This window comes from Rhopalosiphum padi, chromosome 2, assembly GCF_020882245.1.
Source record: "Rhopalosiphum padi isolate XX-2018 chromosome 2, ASM2088224v1, whole genome shotgun sequence".
In the NCBI taxonomy this organism is placed as follows: Eukaryota; Metazoa; Arthropoda; class Insecta; order Hemiptera; family Aphididae; genus Rhopalosiphum; species Rhopalosiphum padi.
Window position 1 is genome coordinate 3,593,614 of NC_083598.1, and position 21,632 is coordinate 3,615,245.

The following is a 21,632-nucleotide window of genomic DNA, read 5'->3' on the forward strand; positions in this document are numbered from 1 at the left end:
GATTTTAGATTATCTATACATATATAGGCTGGTATTTCAATGCCATTCATTTGACTAAATCTAGTCTTGATTTATTAATTTTAAATTAGTTTATATTTTTTTCGATGTATGAAATTGTCTTGCATTCCTTTTTGCTTTCTTGTTATTTGCATGACTATCCGAATTGTTACTTTATTGAATTTTTAATATTTATAAAAATGTATATTTATATATTATCTAGGTGGTGTGTATAAAACATGCACCTATAATAACTGTGGATTAATACTGCGAACGCGGCCGTGTTATGAAAAAGATAGAAATAAAAACCATGACGTAGGTACTCAGGATCGGCGCAAGGCCGTAACTGAAAAAAAATTCAGTGAGGGGGGAAGGGGTACTTTTGAATTTTATGATAAATCGAAAAAATTGAAATCAACTTCTTTTCACATTTTTTATATACTTTATTTTTAAATTTTTTTTTTATCGGGCTTATTAATGTATTCGTTTATTTTTATTACAATACAATTTGATAAAAATTAATACTAAACGTATGAATTTTTTTTTTAACATAACTGACAACGTCACAGACATTTTTCTGCAGAATCGTGTTACATTCTGATCAGATAGAAACAAAAATATTTTGTGCTACAAAATGTGCGGAATCGGGTATCACCCCTAGGAATTCGGTATATCCCCAGGGGCCCTGTATATACCCATACCTATACATAATTAGAATAACCAGTTTTAAAATTATTAAAATGTATACCTACATTGAAATAAAATTAGCTGCTGGACGTAGTAGGGCTGTGCAATGAATTTAAAAATAATTGTATTTACTCGCTTAATTTTCATTACCTATCTACGCAGTATGTGTTTTGGTCGATTATAAGAACGTAGCTCCGTGTATAGATAGCACTATGTAATAATTAACAACGCCGTATAATAACCTGAATTTTACTAATTTTAAAAATGATGTACTTTTCCGATGAAGTTGATTATTAATTCATTTATTACATATATTTGTTTAGTGTTTATTGAACATTGTAGTTAAAATAGTTAAATAATACCTACGTGCACATGTTTGTAAATTTACTGTAAAATATCCATTATAATTTCTATATTAATTCGTTATTCATCATGAAGGTGACGTATTTCTGGTTAATATATTCATGTTCAATTTTTGGTAAGTAATATAATTAATTATGTTAATATTGCTCACAAGTTACGATATAAAAATATATTTTTATTTTGAATAGTTGGTTATATGAAAAAAACTGTAGATAATTCATTAAATTTATCCATCTATATTAAAATATTTTTAATTATTAATAGAAAAATACAATTTTTTCGAAAACAATGATATCCTATATCATATTATGATAATATTTTATAATACTAATTAAACAAAATTTAAATGCGATAAAAATGTCACCAATTTTGAAAACTTATAAAAATATTATTTTAATACCGTATGCTACATACTAGTATTAAATTTAATTATACTTGTATTATTATTTAATAAATGATAATATAATTATAAATTAGGATAAACTGTACTTAAAATAAAAATTTTGTTTTTTATTTTACTTGAGTTTAATTTTTGTAATTTAAAATAGCATGACGAAAGTATCTGCATGCATATGTTACATGCATATTGTACATTTTTATTTTCCAATTATGTAAAAATGATTTTGGGATTAAAAAATGAAAAATGTTTGCAAAATATGTGTGTCTATTATATTCTTTATTCGATAGTAAATAATATAATATAATTGGTATTCACGAAAAAAAAAAGGTACCTATTATTTGGACAATCAGTTCCTCATCATAATTGTATGAATGTACAACTTTATTAAAAAAAATATAATATGTCTGTGAACATTTTCAAAAATGAAGTGGTTTTTATATTTTTTTTTCGGAATATTTTGGCCAGTTACTTATATTGTGAGATTGTATACAATTACTACACCGGTCTATTATTGTTCGCATACGACGGTTTTTTCACGGGGGCCAATTATTGACCTAAAGCCTTATCAAATACAGTAAATTATTTTTAATTGAAAGAATAGCTAATATAAAAATCTATTTTTATAAATTTATTAGTAAGTACTAAAAAAATATGTGAAATGAGGAAAAAAATGTTTTTAAATTAAAATATGAGGCGAAGGAAGAAGCCAACCAATGATGACTCATTCGAGTAAATTTATTATTATAGTCGTTATTGTAAGGTTTAGGTATTTATTTTATTTCTCATTCAACACAATATTGATATTATTTATTTAAAACGAAAAGTATGTATCAACGGTTTATAGTTTATAATATGCACGATATAAATCCAGGATAATCTAAACTCTGATTTATAATATTACACAATTTAACATTACATCTTAATTGTTTCAGGAATAGATGTTTTTTGCGACAAAAAGCTTGAAAAGCGACAAATCGAATCATCATCATGTGTTGGTAACAACAATATTAACTATTATTATGTTATTATATAAGTATCGACAATTAGTAGCTGCTAGGGGGAGGCTTGGATCCCAAAAACTTAACGAGCCCTATATAAAATAATAAACAAGCTATGCAATATATGCTTTACACCTACTGTAAATTATTACAGATTTATTACATTCATATATTATATAAAAGATTATACATTTCCCATTAATTTATCTTATACTCTACTGTAGTGTAATGATATGCTTACACATTATATAATTTATTGTATAATTTATTATCTTTTTAAATAAATAACGGTAAAGTTGTCGCACGCAGATAGCAGTCAATAAAAACCAATAATCTCTATTGATCACTGATGAAAGAAACGATTTACATTGTTTGGTCACGTAGGAACTCACACTTTATTGCGACAGTATGGCGCAAGGCGTGTGATCTTTTACGTGTGCCGCCAGAGACAAGGGATGGTCCAATGGGGCTCTCCGCCGTCAGGGAGAGAGCCGATTTCTCGAAGGACGCGGAGGCCTTTGTTGGAGCCGCCTGCGACGCTGGCAGGCTTGACCACGTCGTCTTCTCTCATCAGTGCGTACGCACCATTAGAATTAGTAACATCTCTCAAGAGTGCATGAGCACCTAATACTTTAATAAAACACCCACCACACCGGAGACAGACTGCGAGCGACAACTGGACCATTTTCACCACAACGAAATGCTTCAGTGTTGTTTTTTATTTGGATTCGTGTGATCAACACATCCTAGTTTTGTTAAGAAAATTACTGGTTAACGAGTTCAACAGCGAATAAGGTAAGGTGCATGAGCATTATTTTATTTGCGTTGATTTGTGTAAATCTGCTTCTCTACACTTAATCACTATGTATACAGTGTATTTGATTATATTCTCGAATCACGATCTCGAGAGCCCTCCGACCATCAGGAGGAAGGTAACGTAATAACGTAATTTTAAATAATTCTAATATTTACATCTATAAACGGTCACCATAATTCCCTAGCACTTATAAGTGTAGGAGAAAGGTTCCATAGTTCCGACATTTATTAAAGGCTTGTGTCCTTTATACTTGTCACTTTAAAATTAATATAATCTCACTATAGGTTTCCCATCTTATTTTTAATTTCTCTTATTTTTGCGTTATTACAGTAGTGATGTAAAAACAGCTAGAGCGTGATGTGCGTAATACATATACCTTTTTAATTATACATAATTCATTATTTATGTATATTAAGGAAAAAAAAATAAGTTTAATATTGATTTATTTATAATTTAATATTAAACAAGAACACAATATTAATACATTGAAAATATTAGAAAAAATATTTAATTAAAAAAAAAAAATACTACTCTAAATGTATAGGTACATTATATAACTTATTACGCATGAGTGTATAACCACAACCGGGGGCATACACAGTTAGATCGCGGTTGTTGAGATCCTATGGATGTTCAGGGTACCAGATACCTCGAGTATCATCTAAGTCTGTAGAAGAGTCACGGTAATCCAAACGGCTTCGAGTGTACAATAATACATACAATAATAAATAGCCATCAGCATTCTATTATTGTAGTACTTATATATAATAACATTTAATACTGTATAATATAATTATTGAAAATAATTATAATATTTTTAATTAAAAAAAATAATAATGTAAGCAATTATTTTATTTATTGTATTCAAATAGCTTAAACACAAATTAATAAAGAAAAAAAAATTTAAATTTAAATTACAAGACAATTTTGTGACAGTTATAAGTAATTCGAATGAATTGGTAATCCGATGGACCCCATTCCCCAATTCACTTTGGATTAGCACAACGCTACTGTATAATCACAGATGTTTATATTATAATATAGGCATTTGTATGATTATAAATACGATAAGATATATAGTGACATTCCGAAGATGAAATTATTTTAAGCCATCGACTACAAAGACTTATAAAAAAAACATGGGCTAAAAGCCTCACAAAGAATTTTCAATTTTTGTTATTGATTTCACTAGTTATTATTATGTTTATAAAATACATAATACGATAAGCCATAAGATGGTGTAAAGAGTTAATTATAGCTTTTGTGATATAATTATTTGTAGTTTTTAACCATTGTTTGTCGTACATCTCTATTTTGAATTTACAATAACAGATATTCCGAGAACGCGTTTATTTGTTAGAATGGACTGTACATCGAGACGTCGGCTATTTTTAACGGTCGTGCAGATTGTTCAGATGGTTCGGACGAGACCAAAAAATTGTGTTCTAGGCAAATATAAAGAATAAATATTACCATAGCTTATAAATACAAAACAATAATTATAAAATAACATTTAATATTATGTATCTGTTTGTATAATATAGATGCCCAAAATCTGTAAATCGATGTAAATATGGAGCTTGTGTGGATACGAGTACGAAATGCGATGGTAAAAACGATTGTTTCGATGGCTCTGACGAAAACTTACCCGAATGTAAACAAAGCTCTATAAACAGTACTCAATACATCGATGGATCAACCAAATGCCTGTAAGCGGGTTATAAGAATACTTTTTTTATTCATATTTATAAAAAATTTACCACATGACACTAAAAACACATTCCTGAATATTAAATTTTTTACATAATATACATAACTATAACATTATAAACCTATAAATCATTGAATTCTATAATGACACTTATTTATTGTAAGTATAACATATAAATGTGTTATGATACTTGAATTTTTGTATACTATCTAATTGAAGAATAATTACCTTCATAATACATATATCATACATTATGATATGTTAAATAGAATATTATATTCTACATAAAATGTTGAATTCAAAACCATGTGCATATTTTAATTTTAATTTTTTTTTCCTAAAAGTGCAGATCAGTATAAATGTATATCTGCCCAATGTATTGATGAAACATCAACTTGTGATGGAACTCGAGATTGTAATGATAGGTCCGATGAAACTTTAGAATTATGTGAAACAGTTCAGTGAGTAGTAGTTCCTAATTCAAAATCAGAGCCAATTACACTAAATCCTGTGAATAATACAACACAGCTAACGACGCAGTCCAATAAAAAGTATTTATTATTTTATTTTTGACTAATTAACAACATAAATGTATTATTTATAGACTATTTGGAAATTTTCTAAATATAAGGATAATAATGAATGTTTCCAAAAATTGAATTTATTAATTAAATATGATTTTATTAAACTGAATATTGTCATTGAATTGTCTTATTTTTTGTAATTGATAAAGCATAATGTGAAATCTGTAGCATAAACATAATAAGTCTATAAACACTATATGCACCACTACTCACAGCGAAAAGTAGAGTATGGATTTTTTTAAATTTGTTTTGTTTTCTATTGTCCTGCTAAGTAACTATACGTATTTTGATTTGTACTACTTATATTCAAAAAAACGAAATTTTATTTGGCATTTTGGTGGTTTTTTTTTGATTAATTTTTTTATGAACCTAATTATTTTTATTTTTATCATAAAAAATGCGATTTTAATTATTAATATTTTCATAATTTAAGGAAATTATGTGTTTTACCAACCGTCGAAGGAGTTATATATTCTTACGAAGGTTCAGTTGACATTTTATCTATCGGAACATTGATTAATAATAATCGCACTGTAATTGAGAACTGTCAAGTTGGATATCATAAGGCTTATCCTAATAGTTTTAGGGTTTGTACTGGAAATGGAAAATGGATATCGAGTTCTGGGAAATTATGTTTCAGTAAGTATAATGTACTCATACTGTAATTTTAATGCTGTAATTATTGCTTAGCTATTTAAATATTGCCTGATTTTTTGTTATGTTTGATTATAATTTTTTTATGTTCTTAGAAATGTGTCCACCATTAATATCAGATAGTTTAAATATTAAATGTACTCTAAATGGTAACTATGCTAATTGTTCAAATCTATCGATTCCTGAAACAATAGCCATGCAATCATGTAAGGAATCACATACTTTACCAATTAACGAAAAAGAAGATACTATTAATTTAATTTTAAGCTTTAGCATTAAGTATTTGGCAAGCATTAACTTATCATAAACAGTACTGTGTAAGTCCAGTACCGTAAATCTTTATTATTAATAAACTTAATTGAAAATAATGATTTTTATTGTGATCCTCTCGTTCTATAATCATTGTTTTTTCAAATGCAATATTATTGTTAAAACTATACTATTTAATACTATTATTATCATATTATGAAATTAACAACAAACCGATATATTATTTATCCTAGAACATTGTGTTGTACTTACCGTTAAAGAATGGTTGCATTATTAATTTTTGTTTTTACAATAAAATATCTTTAATTTCAGGAGAAGAAGTTCGCGAAGTTGATAAGGCGCAGGTTTAACGTTTTTACACTCCAACTATTATTATTTAACCGGTGTATTGAGTGTCGGGGATTAAAACATGAAAAATTCAATAGCAGTTTTTCAAGACGTTAGGCCATACATTCAATGGATTCGTGAAATATTTAACAAATATACATCTTATGCAAATGACAATATAATATCTAAGTCCAATAATGTGTTAATGGCAATGCCATAATCATAATTATTTATAATAGTAATTGAAAGCAATATCTGTATACATTTTTCTCTTAATTTACAATTTTTAATATTTAAAAAAACAGTTTCAATTGTATGATCAGTTAACAATTAAAATTTGCCATTTAAATTACAACTAATGCATATTAACTAATACACATAAAAAAAAATACCATTTGACAAATTTATAGATGTCAACTAAAATGTAAGTATTTAGTTCTTAACGGAAAAAAATACATTATACAACTGTATTAACTTTTATATAGGCACGGACTGTGATGCTAGATAATAACAAGGTCTAAAAACAAATATTTTTGGGACAAATTTAAAATATTTAGATAATTTATAAAATATTACAATATTTTATTTTGTTGATTAGGAACGTATTTTACTATTCATTACATTATTTTTTTTTATGTTATTATTGATTTATGTTTCAGTTGAACTTGAAAGATTAGTTCAAATCAAATATTTTAAAATTATACAAAATAATGATAATTATAGCGAATGTATAAAAAAAAGTTGCTTACACTTATTAATCTATTTCCTAACTGGCTATTTTAAATGTATTCTTTATGGTTTTTATAATTATTTTATAAATAATAAATCTACCTAAAATTGTATCAAATAATAGTAACTTTTGTATTAAAAATTCACATTTATTACTTTGGCCAGCGATGTTGTAGTGCTTTCGTACTCCAGTTGGTCAACTCCTGTATTTATTCTTTGTTAGTTTTGGAATAACGGGAAATCTAACCTTAACTAAATGTTAGTTTATAGTATTATTTAAAAAATGAGGTTGTGATTTAATTAAAGTTATAATTTTAGTCATTATTGGTTATTATTACCATTTACTAACTTGTATAATATGTCATCAAATGCCGTCACCGTGAAATACTCTGATATAGTAGATATACATTTTGCTATATTGTCAGAGCAATAATTTAATTGTAACTTTTACAGATATTAATCACTACGTTAGATAGATTTATCAACTATTATTAATGTTCATAATTAGTAGAATTCAAGAGTCTAAGTTGACAGTAGAAGTTGTAGACTTTCTCTATAAATAATTTTTACCTCAACAAGCATAGGTATTTAAATAATGAATTTCCTTGTAGGTAGAAAAATGTTTTCAATAAATTAATGTGTATCAATTATTAATAATTACAGTAGATTCTCGTTATGTCAAATCTCAAGGGGAACGGGAAAAAGTTCCGAGATATCTAACTATACTTATTAAAACTCTTAAAAAAATTGAAAAATTGGTAAATAATTTAAAATACATAATTTGAATATTTAAAGAACTAATACTACTTACATGTCCATATAAGTTTGATTATAATAACAGTTCAATTATTACAATTTAGAAATAAAAATAATATATAATCCTTAAAGTCATTAAAAATCAACTAAAATATTAAATGAATAGTAAGTATGATAGGTTATTTTTGATCCTAAACTTACATTTACAAAAAAAAAAATGTTATTTTTTTGGTATTTTAAAATTAAACAAGATTTTTAAGTTTTTAAGTTTTTTAACCTTTACATTCAAAGAAAATTTGATTGAATTTTTTTGAAAGTACTGACATATTAAACATCGAAACAAAACATAAAAAAAATAATTCACAAGAATCGTTTGGGAGCTAAGCATGCATTCGTTACAATATTTCATATTTTCATGTATTAGTTAACTCTTAGATCTCTATGAAAACTATACATATAAACATATTGCAGTTTTCATAAAAATATAATAAATACAGGTAACTTGCGCTTTTTCAAAAATTACATAATTCTATACTTCAATAAGTTTCCGCGAGATTTCACCTAACTCTATGCAAACTTGTGTTTTAATCACGCGTTTTCAATTACTGTTCGTACCAAAGTAGATACAGGTTCCATAGCTAGACATAGATTTCGATCTAAAATTAGTGTGGTTATATCCTCTAATTTACTTTGAAAACTTCATTAAATGATTGTGCACGTGGGTTCGTCATTAGAACTTCTTTCAACTCTATTAGTAAATCAATTGCTTGGGTTATTACCGTTAGTAGTCTGTATAATTAGGTTGTTTCTAGCCATAATTAATGTTCGTGTATTTTTATTTTTTTGTTTTAATATTTCTTGTGAAATTACTCGGTGGTTAATTAAAAAAAGAGTAGGTATGTAAATATAATTTAGGTTTATTTTAATACAATCAAAAAAATAAATAACATATTTTTACTATTGTAGGTAAATTATATTTAAAATACTTTTTTTTTATGTTTCATATTTGTTTATATTTATTGGCTATTTTTAATATTGTAATATTATTAATTATTCGTTTATTTTATCATTATTATATCATTTTATATTATTCTTATCTTATGTATGCTGTGACTTCTTCGTTCACTTTGTATTACTTCATATTCATTACTAATTAATTCAATGATCTCAAATGGACATAGCCACAATCAATGTAATTTACCTTTATGTGCGTTATCTTCTAATAATACTTAATCTTTAACATAAATATTTATAGGTTGACTTTGTTTCTACTATTCTACTCGTAGTTTATTACTGACATACAATTATATTCTTGTGCGATTTTGTATTCTATTATATGCTACATCTAATACATTTCTTACTGTTTTTTTTTTACGTTGTTATTTATAATTATTTGTGTTTATAATTTTTTGAGAAATTGTAAGTTACATTCAATTTTAATTTGTATTAAATCACAATTTTATAGGTACTAAATAATAAATAAATATATATCACTATAAACATTTAAATCCTATTAAAAAATATTATAACTTATTATAACCCTCGTATATTATGTTCATTTGTATTTATAATTATATATTTTTTGTATCAGTAATAAAAAAATAAAAAAATAAAATGAATGCTTGTTGAATATTGATTTTGTCTAAAATTTCCCATTTTTCCTTAATTTTTTTTTTTGTTTTTCTATTTCTATAGTTTCTCAATAAAAAATTTAAACATTCTTCCATTTATCTCTCAATTATATCAACTAGACCGAATTTTTTTTTACCAAAAATCATTTTCAAAGAACAAAATAAATACATTTTTAATGTCCCAAAAGAAGATTACGAACTGAAAATAAATATATTATAATAAAATATTAAAATCTATACATATATTCCATCAAAATTTTAAAAGGAAACAGTTATCGTGGTTTTTTTAAACACTGAATGTTATAAAAATACCTAACTGAACCATAATTTATTGTATAAAATATGTAAAATGAAATCTTATATAATATAATATTTTACTATCTTATATTTGATGGACAAAGTATTATAAGTTATTTAATATATACTATGTAACATAATATGTTAGAAATGCACGAGAGATGATGTTTTGCTCTAAATTTTTTGTATAATATCTAATTGATGAATAATTACATAAATTATATGTTAGGTATATAGAATATTCCATATTAATAATTGATTTTAAAATATTACCCATGTTTACATTTAAGTTTTTTTTATTTTAAAGCGAATACTAGTACATATGTAAATATGGCCAGTGCGTTGATGGAGCTCAAGATTGTATGGATGCCGGATGCATCTTATGAAACTTCGGAATTACGTAAAATAGTTCAGTGAGTTGGTTTAAATAAAATAACTGTTACATTTTACTAATTTTTTTAAATTTAAGGTGTCAAAAGTACTTACTCCAATTTAAATATGGAGTTTGTATCAGTAAATAGAGTTAATTTGATGTCGTAAGATAGTGTGCTGATGGGTTTTATGAAATATGTGATAATCCTAATTTAATCTCAGAACCAATAATACCAAAATCTATGAATAATACAAATTCACAGCACAACAAACTAGAGTACGAGGTATTTATTATTTTATTTTAGTCTTAAAAATAACATACTCTATAGTTTATAGGCTATTTGGGAATTTTACAAATACAACGAACAGGAAGAAAATAAATTGAGTTACTGAAATTTAACTGTACAAAAATCATGCAAATATTAAAAGACTAGTATTGGTCAGTGTATGTTTGAGCCTGTCGTGGTGAAGTGGGTGTTTCCTATTTTTAGGTATATGTAAATTGATCTTTTAATATAATTTATGTAGCCATTAAAGGTTGACTTTATTCTAATTTTGTATACTTATAAATTATTAGGTTAGGTCATAAGTTATAATAATAATTGTTTATTATTGTTAGAAAAGCGATTAACATAAGTAGGCACATATTACATACAACGCAACAATCATAAAATTACTTAAAATTAACAAAAGCTATTCAAAACCAGAATGTTAAAAGTATTTAATTTAATACTCAAAATATGTATTCATAAAATCTCAAAAAAAAATTATTTAGAATTTAGATAAACACAAACTGAATGAGTTAAATGGTGAGCTTATTACATCTATATTTTATGAGGAACTATGTTTTTGTTCTCTTATAATATTAATAGGTATAAAAAATGTTAGTCGATAGAAAATATAGTATGGTGTAGCTAAATAATCTATACAGAACGCCGTGTTACAAAATGTTACATTGAAATCACCTTGAAACTACCATTACACATATAGCGTTTTGCTCTGAATAACTCGAAAAAATTATTTGTTTTTTATTATCTCGAGTACACAAATTATATTTTTATCATGTAAGAACAAACAATTAAGCAACACATTCAGTATAGTGATTATGATTTCACGCATCACAAGTAAAAGTCAATATTTGTAGTCATTCGTATACAATAATATGAAATGGAAAATAAGCATAAATTAAATGTACTTACAATTATTTTGATATTCTTACAAAAATAAAAGTAATATAAAACAAACTTTATGACAGATTTAAAAAAATATATTCATAGTGTATTGACATGTTTGTAGTGTATTAGTACTTAAAGTATTAAAATTATGTATTTTAAGCATTCAAATTATTTACTAATTTTTCAATTTTTTTTAAAAATTTTAATAAGTAGTTAGATATCTCGAAATTTTTCCTGTTTCCCTTGAGATTTTAAATAACGAGAATCTACTGTATATTAAAAAAAAAAAATAATGTTATCTCGAATACTTAGGCACTATAAAAAAAATATCGGTCGGGTAACGACACTATATTATAATTATATTGTGCATCGATTACCTATAAGTACCTTAACATAAGTTTCATTTTTGGTATTAGCTTATGATTAAATATTTCATAGTTAATAAAGCAATATGAAATGATGTATTGTTACTAGCAAATAGCAGTATAAAATAATTTAAAATATCTTAGACACCTAAATATTGTAGTTGAACCTACTTATATTACATATTATATTTTAATGGACATTGAGCTTATTTTTTTTTTAATAATAATAGTAAGAATATAGAAAAATTATCCCAACGTTGACGTGTAGCTAAATAATCTTCTATCCAGTTTTACATGACTACATTATTTAAACATTTAAAACTTTGATTTTAACTTTAGAAGCCGAAGACAAGTTCGTTAAACCATCCTATAGCCTATTCAGTGTTAAATATAAATTTTATATTTTTGTTCTAATAATGTCTTAGGATATGTCACAATAATTTATTTCATAGTTTGTGGTGCTTCTCTACTACGCCACGTTACATTGAAGGTATTTAAATGGGTGTAAAATATCGTCGTGGAAAAAACACGAGTGTTTTACTGTACCTACATTGAAATTATTTTTCGACGGATTGAATATTTTACGGGCTTAAATGAAAATATTCTTTAAATATTATAGCCATCAGCCATTTTGTTTAGGGTCTCACAGAACGAGAGTCCTGTGTTTCAAGAGATGAGAATATGGAAAATAGACCGCTGCTCTGTTGGAGATATCGGAGTGCCCCGCCACGGAACACAATCAATACGGTTGTAACGCAGTACGAATTACTCGAACTTCAACATTCGACGGCCTTCAATATTTGGCGAGAGATAAAAAACAGAATCGGTTCAAAAATAACCATGTAAAAGTATAAATAGTATTATATACATACAGTTTTAATATAATTACAATAAACTTAGTTACGCATTTAAAAATTGTTTATAAAGCATATTTTTATATATATGCCTTTAATTAAGCTGAATAATCACTCATAATACTACACGTATTAACGTATATAGATACATACTAAAACTATTATTTGAATTTTATTTAATAGTATAAAATAAATTTGAAAACAAGTTTACTCATTGATTCGTATGTTAATTACCTCATATCTATTTAGTTTGTCCTTCGGGTGATCATGTAAACGCTTATTGCAGGTAAGAAATACATAAATCAATATCGTTTACATATCAGAATCACTGAATTTTAATTTAAGTATAGAAGAATCGATTTTGTGTATAGAATGATGTAATTTATAATGATAAATGGTATTATGGTCTAAATATTAAAATGTTCTTATAAATTTAAAAATGACTTAATTCTTAACAGGCGTTAATCAGTGTTTATTAAATTTTTTGTTTATTATAAACATAAGGCCACAATTAAATAGTTCATTGGCAGTGGTTAGCATGTTACATATTGTGTATTAAAATGTCATAAGTATATAATTTATTATTATTTTTTTTTTCTAAAGATATCAATGCAGTGGATTTGAAACCCTCTAACACCCCCATTTTTAAAATCCTGGTTACGCACATTGATAGATATAAGTACTAGAATCTGGGGCTTTTGTCTGGTCTCCATAAGCCATAAGAAATTCACAAACAATTGATACAGTGCAGTACAACAGGTGTGTCTGAATTATGCTGGGTACAGTTTAATCTTAGTTAATCCGTCTCACAATTATCACCCTAAAAATGAGATTCCGTCTTGAATCACTATCACCTAAGACGCCAAACCCTTATTTATCGTTTTTATCTCGGAATTTTTAAACGAATAAATAAATATACACATAATTATACAGCCAGAACTCAGAATAACCAGTTTTACAGTTATTAATGTATACCTACGTCGAACAATCATTAGCTTCTGGACATAGCATTAGAGCTGTACAATCAATTTTAAAACAAGTTTGCATTTAGGTGGTATATAATAATACCAAAACTGACTAATAACCTGAATTTCATTAATTTAGAAGACAAACCATTATATGTTGTGTAGTTGTATTGATGTATTATTATTCATAGATCTTTTTAAAAACGATGTACTTTTCTGATAAATTTCAACAATTATTTAAAAAAATATTTTTTAGCGGTTATTAAACATTACAGTAAGATAATGCTTGTCAATTAACTGTTAAATATTCAATATAACTTCAATAGTAATTCGTCACTGGTCATGAATTTGACGTATTTCTGGTTAATATATTCATGTTTAATTTATGGTACGTAATATAACATATTATTTTAATATTGTTTAAAATATAGAATAGTTGGTTAAATGAAAAAAAAAACGTAGGAAATATATTAATTATTCATTCATAATATAATCGATTGGAGTGTTTTTAATTATTATCGAAAAAATACAATTTTTTCTAAAATAATAATATGCTTTAATAATATATTATTATACTAATTAAACAAAATTTTAAATGCTATAAAAATGTTGACAATTTTAAAAACTTATAAAAACAAAATTTTGTTGTTCGCTACATATTAGTATTAAATTTAATTATACTTGTATTATTATTTAATAAATGGTAATATACTAATACATTAAGCTAAATCGTACTTATATAACAAACATCTTGTTTTTAATTTAACTCGGGTTTAATTTTTGTAATTTAAAATAAAATAACAAAAGTATGTATGTTAGGTTTGGTAAATTTTTACTTATTTAAATATATAAAAATTATTTTAAGTCTTTAATAATGATAACTTTATTAGTATAATAATTGATTGTAAATAGCGTACTACTTATAATCAATAGTAAAATATAAAGAACATGTTAACAGAAAATTAAAAATAAATACACAAATTAGTATACAAATTTACATTTTACTAATTATTTTTTTTAGGAATAGGCGTTTTTTGTGACAGAAAGCTCGAAGAACTACAAATTGTATCATCTTGCACAATGTTGGTAACAATAGTATTAATTATAATTGTCAAAAGTAGGGTTGTTCTGGGGGGAGTCATGGACCTCAAAAACCTTAACTTTTCCTATATCAAATAATACACAAGCTATATAGTAAATACCTACTATACATTATTAAACGTTTATACATAACACATACAAACTTGATACATTTCTCATAACTTTCTCTTATTACTCTACTGGGTTTCCCGTGGGGATTTACCCATTTCGATACATCCTGAAATAATGGAGATGATTTCATAATTATGTTTTTTTTTTTAAAGAATCACAGGTACATTATACAAGGACCATAAATATTTCATATTTGAAATTAATTTAATGTTTTGGTAAAAAAGTTAAAAAAATATTCTCGATAAAAATCGAAGATAGCCATTTCGCACAGTTTTTTTTCTGAACATTTTGACGTTTTAATATTTTATTTTATTAGCATTATTTTTGTTAACACCAGAACTTATACTGAATTAAATAATTCACATTTTTTCTCGAAGCTAGAAAAATATTAAAAATTATGAAATTAATGAAAATAAAATGACGAAATGTCAAATTTTTCAGAAAAATAAACTACAAAGTGGTTATCTTTGATTTTGTTTTTAAATAATTAAATAATAAATTATTTTGAGTCTTTAAAAAATAAAGGTTATTGTGATATATCCATTATTTCAAAGAGATGTTGCAATGGGTAAATCCTCACGAGACACCCTGTATAGTGTCTATTTAATTTTTAATTTTATACTATACCTTCCAACCTATAAAGAATAAAACGTTAGATTTGAAGTTCCTCTTACAGTTTTACATTTTTATACAACTAGTTAATATTATGTTTATAAATACTGCATAATTGTAATATGTATAAAAACTTATCTAGTAAAAATAATTATTAATTTCCGTTGAATAATATAAAACAGGAACCTAAAATAGGTACTTATTATAATTACATTAGCATAAATCAAAAATTTATTTAAGATAAAACTTAATACAAAACAAACTAATTTTTTCAATATTTATTTACCAAATTGTATTTTAATATTATTCATTACACATTTTAGCATAATGCAATATAATAATGCATAAGTTCTTTTTTTACATTAATTACTATATATAGGGTTGAACGTAAGACCTAGTGACTTTTAAGAGTATTATTGTCTACAGAGAAGGACAATAAACAAACATGGTTTAGTACAATTAGGATATATTGCTTGCTAGTATTTCAATACGGCGGTGATTGAAGACTTTTTTTTTTATTGATCGAAAAGAAAGAATGTTCAATAAATTATTTTTAAAGATAACATTTTCGATTATCTATATCATTTAAGCAGAGCTTGTGTTGGAGATACGACAACACTTTATCAACACTTTGATGTGAATAATTCTGTATTTTTTTTTTTTTTTGGATAAAATGGCAGATTTCACGTGGGTATGGTTCAATCAGATTGATCGGTTTTATGAACTTGGTGCCCGGGAAGAAAATGTTTATTAATATAAGTGTAGTGGGTTTTCGTTATTAAAGCAACATATATTATATTTTTAATTAAATTAACCAGAGTTTTCCAGTTATAAGACTTGAAGAGTAGTTGGATTTAGGGAGTAATTAGGAGAGTGTAAGCAAGTTACTAACAACACTACGATTATGTGGTATACAGCCTTATAATTTATATATAGTGTATTTAGAAACTGTTAAATGAACTAAAATAAATGTGTAACCAGTACGCACACGTGGTACATAAAAGTGACAGACGTCACTGACCTAAAACCAATTGACTTAAAAAATAATCAATGTAAAAAAATGGCTTAATGAGTTACAGCTGCTATAAGGATAAAACTAATTGTAATTTTTAATCATTATATTTTGTTGTATAATTGGATTTTGAATTTACAATTCTAGAAATTCCGAAAACGCGTTTAATTGTTCAAATGGACTGTGACGTCTAACGTCGGTTATTTGCAACGGTCACGTGCATTGTTCAGATGGCTCAGATGAGACCAACGACTTATGTGCTAGACAAACGTATGAAATAAATATAACTATAGCGTATAGCAATAATAACTAGTTAAAACATAATTTTATATAATATATTTGTATGATATAGATGCCAAGGTTATGAATATCGATGTAAATATGGAGCTTGTGTGGATAAAAGTACGAAATGCGATGGTAAAAACGATTGTATCGATGGATCTAACGAAAACTTACCTGAATGTAAACAAAGCTCTATAAACAGTACTCAACACATAAATGGGTCAATCAAATGCTTGTATGTAGGTTTTAAGCTACATTATACAATATGCTACGATATTATGCACTTAATATACTATCATAGTATCATACATGAAATAGAATATTATGTTCTACATTAAATCTTAATTTCAAAACCTTACACATATGGACATTTTTTTTTTTTAAAGCGCCGACCAGTATAAATGTATATCTGATCAATGTATTGATAAGACATCAATTTGTGATGGAATTCAAGATTGTTAAGGATGGGTCTGATGAAACTTTGGAGTTATGTGAAAAAATTCGGTAAGTTGATTTTAATAAAATAACTATCATATTTTACTGAATTTTTAAATTTAAGGTGTCCAAAGTATACTTTTCGGTGTAAATATGGTGCTTGTGTCAGTAAAAATAGTAAATGTGATGGTGTAAGACAGTGTGTTGATGGATCCGATGAAGAAAAATGTAGGTATCGTTCCTTATTTAATCCCAGAGCCAGTAATACTAAAACCTGTGAATTATACAATAAAACTAACGATGCAATCCAATAGAAAATATTTATTATTTTATTTTAGACTATAATGAACAGCATTGGCATATATTTTATATACTAAATGACAATTTTTCAAACACAAGGAAAATAATGAATATTTACAAAAATTGAATTTATTAATGAAATATTGCTGTATTAATCAGGATATTGTCATTAAATTGTCTTATTTATCGTAATCCATAAAATTAGTGAGCAATTTATAGCTATCAAAAATATTATTCATTACAATTATTGTAATATGTGATGTTATAAATGTGCGCTAACATATTCTTAAGCCTTCAAAAGTATGATTTATTCTGTATTCTACACGTAATATTACATATCAATTATTGTCATCTGTAATTACATTTAAATATTATTTTAGAGTGCGGTAGATCGTATATCAGACATCAATTATTGATCGATAATGGTTGGACAGCAAATGTTGGAACAGCGCCTTGGGATGTAGGAATATATCGATTTAATAAAGAGGATTCCGAGTATGACTTGATATGTGGAGGATCGCTAAGGTGACAGTGGTGCAGGTTTAATATTTTTACATTCTGATGTTTATTATTTAATCGGAGTAGTGAGTGTAAAGGATCAGGACACAAATAATTCATTAGCAGTTTTTACAGATGTTAAGCATCACATCCCATGGCTTCGTGAATTGTATGACCAATATAAATCTTATGGAAGTGACAATATAATATCTGAACCCAATATTATGGTAATTATATGAAAAAATATTTATTTTATATGTTTTTAAATCAATATTTACGTGAACCTATTTTTATTTTTGTTTCACTGTGTAATAAATTAAAACAATTTATTTTTAACAATTATGCGTTTGAATTAAACTTAATATGAAAAAACCACATAGATAACATAAAAGTATTGTATATTTTACTAACACTTATTGAGTTTGAATTGTTTTTTTGCATAAAGAAGTTTTATATTGGACAATTTGTAGTTAGTGCAATTTATGATTGTTTATTATTATTACTATTATTGCTAGTTTATTTAAAATAATAAATTGTTCAATGAAATCACATACTATCATATGAGCTTGATCGTAAATTTATTTCTTAATAAGTATTATTTTTAATTTTTAATTATTATATTGGTTATATTAAATATCAACTTTTGCTTAATCAGTTAATCCAGTTATAGGAAAAAAATATATTTTTTAACAATTAATATTTTTACAGGATATGGAGAATTTATGTATTTTACCGGCTGTCGAAGGAGTTATATATAATTACGAAGGTTCTGATAAAGTTTTAGCTCACGGGTCATTGATAAATTATTATAGCACTGTAATTGAAAACTGTGAAGTTGGATATCATAAGGCTTATCCAATGGTTTTAGGGTTTGTCAGGAAAATGAAAAATGGATATCGAATTCGGAAAAATTATGTTTTAGTGAGTTATATATTTAATTTGTGTGCTGTAATTATTATTTATTTAAATATTGTATGTCCAAGGATTGGTTATGTTTGATTATAATTCTTTTATATTTTACCTTTATTATCAGATACGTTAGATATTAAATGTTCTCTAAATGGTGACTATGTTAATTGCTCAAATCCACCGATACCCGAAACAATAGCCATGCAATCATGTAAGGAATCACATACTCTACCAACTAACGAACAATAAGAAGATACTCCAACTTTACTGTATTACGTTGTCAGTCTAATGAAACGTGGAATAATCAACTATATAGATGCGTTTCGTGTAATTTTTTTATTATATTAATAGAAGTATTTAATTAGGGTTTTTAGTATTAAAATATGTTCTGGCAATAGTCGATTTCTGCTGTATTGTTTTCGACGTATATACAACAAAACATATAAATGAACAGTTGCACTATTAGCAATGGCGTCTAGTCTCGTTTTCTGTATGAGAATTATTATATATTCTGCATTATAAGTATCGATTTTAATTAATTTTATATGATCTATATTTGCATTAATATATTATTTTAGATTGCGGTAGACCACATGTTGGACACCAAGTATTGATCGATAATGGTAAGACTGCATATGTTGGAACAGCACCTTGGAATGTTGGAATATATCGATTTAATAATAAGAGTTCCAAGTATGACTTGATATGTGGAGGATCAATAATTGCTCCAAATTTTGTAATTTCTAGTAAAAAATGTATTATAAACATTATGAATTTAATGCTAATTATACTCATAATATTTTTAGCGGCTAATTGTTTTTCGCATAATGGTATGCAATTTAATAGATTATCTATAAATGGTGTGTATAAAATTGCTGTTGGAAAACATAATAAAGATATGAAAGTAATTGATAATGATGTTACCCAAGTAATGGATGTAAGTTATAAGTGTAAAAGTAGAATCCTAATAACTAATATTGATTATACTTTAATATAATAAACTATGATAAATATTGTAGATTAAACAATTGTACAGGCGGAAACAATTTATGTGAGAAAAGGTTATGATGGACCTAATGGGTTCTATTTTGAAGATTTATCGATTGTCGTGTTAAAAAATAGAATTAATATTAGTATAGATGTTGCACTGGTTTGTGTTGATTGGAATGATATATATAATATAACAGATGAAACTCCAGGAAAGGTTTGTTTTTTTGTTAAAATAAATTGTGATTTAACTACAGACCTTTTACCATCGTCCATTTTTATGTATATTCAAATACAGTAAGAAACTCTGCTATAGTATCCAAGAATTTACTTATGTTACATTGGAGGAGAGTAATCAAATACATTATAAAACTGTTTTATAATTTCACAGGTTGTTGGTTGGGGAAGAACTAAACAAAACATATCAAGTCCTATTTTATTAGATGCAACTTTACCATTTATCAACTTTAATTCTTGTCAAGATATGTTGACAAATGGATTTAAAAGATTTGTGACCTTTGATAGGTTTTGCGCGGGGCCTCCATTAGGTAATAAAATATTTTATTATTTATACTTTAAATTTTTTTCTTACAAACACAATTCAATAATATAGTTTTTTAGCATATTATCAGCTATTTTTAATCGTTGATCTAATTTATTAAAGTTTACCATTTACTATATTATAGCATTTATTTTCATAATTAACACTGTATAAGTCCAAGACATAAAATCTAAATTATTAATAAACTTAATTGATAATAATGATTTTTATTGTGATCCTCTCTATTTACAAACAATAATTATTTGCACAAAGGCGATATAATTTTTCAATTGTATTTAATATTATCAATATTATTACTATGATATGAAATTAACAACAAACCAAATCCGATAAATAATTTGTCATATAACTCTTATTATAACTACTATTCAAGAATGGTCGTGTTACTCGTATTATTAATATTATTGTCATTAGAATAAAATGTCTTTTATTTCAGGAGAAGAAGTTCATAAAGTTGAGAGAGGCACAGGTTTAACGTTTTTTCATTCTAATTATTATTATTTATCTGGAGTTGTAATTTTCAAGGATTCCAACAAAAATAATTCAATCACAGTTTTTCAAGATGTTAAGCCACACATTGGTTGGATTCGTGCGCTATATGACAAACATACATCTTAAGCAGTTGAAAATATATCTAAATCCAATTTTTTTTTTTTTTAATGGCAATGCCAAAATAATTAATTCTACTTATAATTGAAATCAATATTAAGCCTTTTTATTTTTGAGTTAAAATGTTTAACAGTTGTATACCTAATAAATTGTATGAGCTGTTAAAAATAGAAATTTTTTATTTAAATTACGACTTATACATAAATAAATACGTATAACATATCAAATTCAAATAACCTCGTTTAAATATTTTGTATGGTAC

The 21,632-nt window shown here is 25.6% G+C and overlaps 2 long non-coding RNA genes and 1 pseudogene across 2 annotated transcripts; all 3 read left to right on the forward strand.

The window, feature by feature from the left end:
* Nucleotides 1-868: 868 nt before the first annotated feature.
* Nucleotides 869-7,337, forward strand: LOC132919178 (uncharacterized). Its single transcript, XR_009660594.1, has 7 exons — nt 869-1,162; nt 2,380-3,240; nt 4,807-4,971; nt 5,318-5,524; nt 5,991-6,196; nt 6,307-6,417; nt 6,794-7,337. It is a non-coding gene; the product is annotated as an uncharacterized LOC132919178 (long non-coding RNA).
* A 3,289-nt stretch (nt 7,338-10,626) lies between these two features.
* Nucleotides 10,627-10,955, forward strand: LOC132919184 (uncharacterized). Its single transcript, XR_009660602.1, has 2 exons — nt 10,627-10,870; nt 10,923-10,955. It is a non-coding gene; the product is annotated as an uncharacterized LOC132919184 (long non-coding RNA).
* Nucleotides 10,956-13,459: 2,504 nt separating this feature from the next.
* Nucleotides 13,460-21,574, forward strand: LOC132919177 (modular serine protease-like; annotated as a pseudogene).
* The last annotated feature ends 58 nt before the right edge of the window (nt 21,575-21,632 follow it).